Source organism: Atta colombica, unplaced genomic scaffold, assembly GCF_001594045.1.
Source record: "Atta colombica isolate Treedump-2 unplaced genomic scaffold, Acol1.0 scaffold135, whole genome shotgun sequence".
Lineage (NCBI taxonomy): Eukaryota > Metazoa > Arthropoda > Insecta > Hymenoptera > Formicidae > Atta > Atta colombica.
Genome location: NW_017259223.1, coordinates 2,082,131 through 2,088,639, shown reverse-complemented (window position 1 = coordinate 2,088,639; position 6,509 = coordinate 2,082,131). Strand labels below are relative to the sequence as shown.

At 31.3% G+C, this 6,509-nt stretch overlaps 1 protein-coding gene across 6 annotated transcripts in view; it reads right to left on the bottom strand.

The window, feature by feature from the left end:
- LOC108684546 (transmembrane protein 230) overlaps nt 1-6,509 on the bottom strand; it is an 87,678-nt gene that overhangs the window by 10,320 nt on the left and 70,849 nt on the right. For 2 of the 6 annotated variants that reach the window (XM_018188920.1, XM_018188922.1), the window contains exon 1: nt 3,349-3,647. The exons of 3 other annotated variants lie outside the window; for them this stretch is intronic. The gene's annotated coding sequence lies outside the window, so the exon portion shown is untranslated. Of the gene's footprint in view, nt 1-3,348; nt 3,648-6,509 lie in introns of those variants that run through there. One more of the 6 variants, XM_018188925.1, reaches the window with a different exon arrangement.

Here is a 6,509-nt window from a genome sequence, read left to right as displayed (position 1 = left end):
TATATATATATATATTTATGCATGTTATATATATTTATATAGGATGTTTCAAAATAATCGCCATATATTTCATGGGCAGGTAGAGCGGACTAAGTCGAAAAGTCCTCTATCATTTTGCAATTTTCACAATAGTTAACAAGATTTGATTACTAAAAATTGCCGAAAAATGGTCTTCAATAATCTTTTATTCAAATATTATCAACTTTACAGAAAAACTGCAATAAACAAAAAATGTTTATTTTCTTCTTACAAAGCTTTAAGAATTTTTTTAGAATTTTTTCAGAATTTTTTAATACCGTATTTTCTCATAGTAAAAATGCAATACTAAAAAGTTGACAAAAAATTTTGATAAAAATTTGTAGAGTTCTATGAGAAAAAAATAAATGTTTCGTTTTTCGTTGCAGTTTTTTTGTAAAGTTGATATTTGAGTAAAATATTATTGAAGACCAATTTCTGGCAATTTTTAGCAATTAATATCTTATATTATTGTGAAAAATGGTAGAAGGCTAGTCCTAGGATTGACTTTTGAAAACTGTACTTAAGACTACATATGTAAGAATCAACTATGAATAGTATATGACCAGTCTGTTTTGTCGTAAAATTGGTACAAATCTTTTTTTTAACATTTTATGTTTCTCTTTCTATAGAAAGAGAAATATAGTGTATTCTCTCGAGTTAGAATCCTAACCCATGCACCATGGTTAGATTAAATTATTATATATCTATGAGTATAAAATAACCTAACCCTAATCCAATCATGTATCATGGTCCCTCAAACGGGGGGGAGGGAGGGGGAGGTGCGGTGGCAGTTGCTTTGTGTACAAAGTCATTACGTAAGCAAGTAAACGTACAGAATAGCTTTTAATATTGTATAAAGCAGGAATAAATCATTATTTTTTCATACTTTTTTTGTTAATAATTTTTAACGAAGGATGACCGCGAGCTAAAATCTTTTGAAGATCACTCGGAGTCATGATCTTGATTATACATGTCAAGGTCAAGTTCAACGGAGGGTATTCCCCTATATTAGATATTTACTAAAAATATTATTATATTTAAGTCGGGTGCCAGGTTCACATAGGTACCAAATAGAGCTTTTCTAATCCTCTTCTCTAGCTGTTTACGTGAAAATTTCCAGTCATATTTAGGTAATTTATTTAGGTAATAATTTTCTGGTCATGTATATGTAACTTTCATGTAAAATTATGTATTTTTTTTTCAGTGAACGAACATCCAGGATCTATTATAAAATTGGGTTATATAGATGTTGAAAAAATGTTAAATAAATTTGTTGATAAACGTTTTAAAATGGTTCTGCTAAGTAAAAAATAACATTTTATAAAGTTTTTATATTTCATTTTTATACTAGTTCCATAAACGTTTAATTGATCGTTATTTCTAAAGTTTCCACAGATGACGTATTAAAACGTTTACTTATAATCGTTGATGTTTTTTTCAAGTCTTTTAACATTTTTGTTCTACTTGAGTAAGTGTCAGAAAATTAACAATATAATGATTTATAAACAAATAGACTTGATATATCAAGTTTCAGCGATTTATATATAAATAATTACGAATCGGAATTATTAAAATCAATCAGATTAAAGAACATATTAAAAGAATTCGATATTTGAGACATGAGAATTCATAACGCTTAATATCAATTGAAAACCTCGAATTCTTGGTTATATACAGCTCTTCGAAACAAGGCTCTTCATTATATACGATAATAAGCTGCGACAAACACAATTCAATCGGACTTATTAAGCTTTCTGCGAATTATGATGTTATTTCTGATAATACATTGTTACGTAGTCAAACTGTAAGCTATAAATACTATTGAAAAAGATTACATTCCTAATATTAAACTTAATACTAGTAAATTATGCGAAGATCTTAAGGAGATCTTAAAGCTTAAGATCCTGTTTTATCGATTAAAAAAATCATGTAATTTTTGTATAACAAATACCTTTTTTCTCTTTCACCGATTCGAAAATCCTTTTCCAAAATTAAAGTATACGCATTAATACGTATCTGGGAAATAGAGTCTATGCCGAGAATGATCAAAAATTTCAAAATTGTTATATTTTTTAGCATTTTTTTATTGTAACATGGCTGTCTGAGCTGTCAAGTCGTGACAACATTTGCATGATATGAAAGCTTTGCAATCTGTACGAAATAGTGATTCCTAAAAATGTAATTTATACGAACAACATCGAATTCTTAAAATAAGATTTAGATCCAGTTGCATCAATGTCATTTTGACTTTAAACGAGACTTAAAACTCCATCTGTCTCATTTTAAAGCCAAAAAGAGGCAGAAAAAGTTTTAAGCCTCACTTAAAATCAATGTTGGTGCAATCGGGCCTTAGACGCTTTATCATGATGAATTTATTATACGATAATTGACACGAATGTGTATTATAAGTGCGTGAGATATGATGTGGTAGTATACGAGCATTCCGAGTTACGCATGAAGCACATGATGTATTGTTTTATTCTTTTTTATTTTGGTAAACAACAAAGACAAATGATGCATCATACATTTCATGTGTAACTCAGAACGCACCCTATAAAGATATATCGCGTGGCGGGATCTTTGATGACTTCATCGGAGTTCGAGCTTCGCTTTAGGATCCCCTTAAGAAACGTAATGTAAATATCACGAATATCCACTTGTTAAATATTGGTAAAACGCCTAACCTAGATATTTATGTATTAAAAACAACGAAACGAAAGGCCCCGCACAATGTCATAGCAAAGAGAAACCTGACAGAAGACAGCCCAAAATCTGTAACCTCAAAATACTGCTGCACACTACTGACAAAGTGGGTGTAAACTACATAGCAATGTCCACTTTTCTTAGATACATCTAATTTTCAAGGCTGGAGAGGATAAATCGATATTTAGTTCACATAATCGTGCTACATGTAACACGATTACATCACTGTCTCACATAAAAATAAGTCTTTTGATTTTTTTCTTTCTCTCCCTTTTTTCTTCCTTTCAGTTCTGACTAGTAGCTTCACAAGTGTTATAACGTTTTTCACTGGTAAAATTGATATATACTGGTGCATTTTAAAGCCAGAAATCGATGTAAAGATGTACGTTTAATAAAAATATAGAAACGAATAAACCTAAATGAAATTCTCAATACATTTTATTATGGTATTTGATAAATTATACATTTTATTAATTGAGACATCTCACTTTTACATTCAGATAGTGTACAACAGTTTAATGTGCACTGAGTGCGCACCAGTTCTGTCAGTGAAAAACGCTATTAGATTCTTTTGATTTATGCATATATTAGATATCTAATGTTACATATATAATAAAAGGCTAATACCAAATTATGTTGTGGTGATCATACATGTGATAAAGAGAGCTCTTCGTAAACAATATTGTACTGATTATACACTAGTTGCTTTCCACTTATACACAAGTAAAACAGTCTGAAGTAATCTGAGTATGAAATATTCAGATTAATGACTTGCTTAAAACTTGCTGCTTTGATAAAAAGTTATTACAAGACAATAAAGATTCATAACCTCACTTTTAAAGTGAGTTTATGAAACTCACTAAAGCCTTAAACACAATGCGAGACAACAGGAAGTTGTATTCAGGAATTACGCCTAGATAACTCCAGTGTGCATTTTTACTACTATAATATATGTAACGTAATCTATAGCTTAGAGTTATCTGGGTATAATTCCTGAACGCAGCTCAGCGATAACGATAGAAATAATGATAGTGATAGCAATAGCGATAGAAATAGAGGAATTCAACTAGAGATGAATGATTCGCACTCTATTATTTTGATATCAATTTCTTTGAAAAAAATCGAATATCGATATATTTTTCCAACTTGATTATTCCCTAAATAATAATTGTTTTGCTTCGATATAACTAGAATCGTTAAGCCGGAAACACAATAAAAAGCACAGGCAATAGGAACCAATATTGTTAGACGAGCAGGGGTTCAGACGCATGCGCGATCAATGTAGCTTCAGTAATGTACCAATCACTAGTAAATAAAAGATCATTAGTCACTTAGGATTGAAAATATTGAAAATTTTAATATATTTTACATACGTATACATATATATAAATATATATATAATATTTCTATATATGTATACATATGTAAAATATGTAAAATATTAAAATTTTCAATATTAAAAAAAAATTTTACATAAGCGATTAATGATCTTCTATTTACTAGTGACCGGTACGTTTCTGAAGCTATATTGGACGCGCATGCGTCTGAAACTCGGCCCGTTTAACAATACTGATAAGAACAGGAAATGACGAATTTAACCTATCAGAAATCATGGCTGCGTTCAGCAGAAAACAATTTTGCACCGTTTTATGAATGTCTGTCATGAAGCAAGAAAGGAGAAGATCGATCACGATTGGGCGAATACAAAAAAATGACTCTTAATTGTGCCGAATCAAGAAGGAATTCGCTGAGAGCAATAGCTTGCGAATTAGGGCGCCATTTGCAATATCAATCTTCTATCTGACTTCTGTCAATTTTCAGCGGTTTGAATATGTCCAGCGTTTGGGTCTGAGCACAAGAATTGTCGTAACACTTACTTAGACTGAAATTATAGACGTAAGTAATGCACGAGCTTTCACATATGACGTACAACTTATTGCCGTATCTCCAAGAGACAGCAATAAATCGTACACCATACGCGAAAGCTTGTACCTTACTTACGTCTACAACTTAAATCTCTAAGTAAATATTCCCTTCAGGTGATTGCTTTATTAAGGATGCTATGATAAAATCAGTTAAGGTTGGTATTACAAATGATGTCCTAATTCGTAGGCTGTTCCTTTCAGCGAACCCTCTTAATTCGACACATGAATGAGTGCCTCTTTCCATTACACGAAGGTCGATCTCCTCTCTTACTTCATAATGTCTGCGTTCAGCACTTAAGATGCCTTTTATGCTGATGCGCAACATTCATTTTCAGCGTCAAAATAAATAACGTGATTAAAATTGACGTTTGATATTCGTCAATTTCTATCACGTGATTTAATTTGATGCCGAAAATGAGCGTCGAGCGTCAGCATGAAAAGGCATCTTTAGAATGGATGTAAAGAGAATGGTACTAATGCATGTGCCTAATGCTGATTGGCTTCACCATTAAGGGACTCCGCACAATAAAAGGAACAGGGAACAGAGAATAGAGAATAAAAATTTCAACCTGTCAGAAATCATGTATTGTGGCATACACAGTTTCTGATAGATTAAAATTCTCTGTTCTCTGTTCCTTTTATTGTGCGGAGCCCCTAAATATCCTTACTGTTAGTTCCAAGATAGGCTGGGGTTCACTTAGCGCTGCAGAGCATTTGTAGCACTGACATGACTGGTCCATTTAATGTTTCCGAATGCTCCTAGCAACTCTGATTACGTTATCAATATGTCATCGTTTTTGTTTCCACTTCGCTCCAATTGCCTCGGAAGGTTAATTGGAGCGTTCACGTAACAATAGCACGTAGCAATTCGGAATAGTAATGGACCAATCACAGCGAAGTGTTTGGAGCGTAATGTTTAGAGTATTTGGAAGAAGCAAGTGGACCGCAGTCTATAAAGATGTTTTTTTATACTGACGCTCGATGCTCATTTTCAGCGTCAAAATAAGTTACGATTAAAATTGACGCTTGATATTCATCAATTTCTATACTACAATTTCAATACTACAAATGCTGAAGTGAAAAGCTACATGCAAGAGTGAGCGATAGGTCGGCGATAGAATAAGAGCAATGCAAAATAGAAAATAAATTTTATGAGATGATTTTATGAGATATATACAGATGCAATATATAATATATAGATTGATGCAAAAATAATGTCAGTTTTTTTGTTTTAAACTTTGATGCTTTATTTTATTATAAATGTATAGTATTATTATAAATGTATAATAACTTAAGTTATATTTGTGTCCATATTAATAAATATCATTTTAAAGCGCAGATTCCGCTCTATTTATTTATATCAGTAATGATTTTTATTTCTGTTAATGAAGTTATGCTACGAATTGAAATATTATTTAAAGCTGAAGACTAAAAAACCGACATTATTTTTGTATCAACCTATATAATAAATTAAGAATAGTTACTATAGGTATAATTATATTTATATAAGAAAATTTATGTACATGCTGCCATGTGTTGATGTGTACGCTTTTTATACAGAGTATCCTATAACAATTAATTAATATTTCAAGAAGTGAACGAGGATGAAATTTTGAACTAAAAATTCCTTTGCCAGTTTTGGCTCAGACTTGATTTATTGATTTATTTATTTGTTAATATGAAAAATTAAAATAATCTTCAATTAATTAGAATAAGTTTCAATCAGGATAACGCGCATAGCAAATGCAAGGAGCGAGGAGTTCCACGGTATATTCATAATATGCTCCTGCATAGTTCGTCTGCGTGTGATTGCGATTCAACTTTAATCGTTAATAACTCGATAAGTAATGATCTGAGCCAAAA